This window comes from Mastomys coucha, chromosome Y (assembly GCF_008632895.1).
Source record: "Mastomys coucha isolate ucsf_1 chromosome Y, UCSF_Mcou_1, whole genome shotgun sequence".
NCBI classification, from domain to species: Eukaryota; Metazoa; Chordata; class Mammalia; order Rodentia; family Muridae; genus Mastomys; species Mastomys coucha.
In genome coordinates this window covers 269,853-270,880 of record NC_045031.1, presented here as the reverse complement: position 1 = coordinate 270,880, position 1,028 = coordinate 269,853, and positions in this window count along the sequence as shown.

The following is a 1,028-nucleotide window of genomic DNA, read 5'->3' as shown; positions in this document are numbered from 1 at the left end:
AGACCAGGCTGGCCTTGAACTCAGAAATCCGCCTGCCTCTGCCTCCCAAGTGCTGGACTTAAAGGTGTGTGCCACCACCACCTGGCTCATAGATTGTTTTTATTTAATGCTATTAGAAAGCTGCTATGAATAATTATGAATGTATACATATTTGTGTATTGGGGTGATATTGGGTAAACTGGGCGATAGGAGTATCATAGGTTAAAATTTATAGAAAGTTCCTTAGTTGCCTCTGGTGAATCAAACACAATCCAGTGGATGACGAGTTAATAGAATATATATTTAAATAAAAAAAAAGAACCACCACACTTTTTCCCCAAATATGTATTCTAAGAGATTTTCCACATTCTTCACAGATTTACTACTATAATCTAGTATGGTTACTGTTTTTATATTTTCTCAAGTTTGAAATATGAAAATCTTAATTTGATGAGCTACTCTTATGTTATATTATAGTATTTTTGTAACCAGGTTTTACCTATTTAGTCTATTCTGTTCTATTGCTGTGTAGAGACACCATGACCACGGCAGCTTTTGTAAAGGAAGGCATTTAATTGGAGTTGGCTTGCTGATTCAAGTTTTTGTCCGTTGTCATCAAGGTGGGAAGAATAGCAAAGTACAGATAGAAATGGTGTTAGAGGACTTGAGAGTTACATCTGGATCCACAAGCAACAGGAAGAGAGAGAGAGATTTGGCCTGGCTTGACCACTGAAGTAGATTTTAAATGAAGAGGTTTGAACCTCAAATCTCACCTTTGGTGATGCATTTCTTCCAACAAAGCCACACCTCCCAATAGTGCTACTTCCTGATGACAAAATATTCAAATATATGAGCCTATTGGAGCCATCCTTATTCAAATCACCACATTCCCTGACCTACAAAGGTTTGTAGTAATATCATAATGCAAATATGCATTCTACTTTCAAAACTCCTTATACTTTGTAAAAGTCTCAGCAGTGTTGTAAAAACCAAAGTTCAGTCTCTTCTGAAACTCATGGCAATCTGTGTGTGTATTTTCTCTATTTATT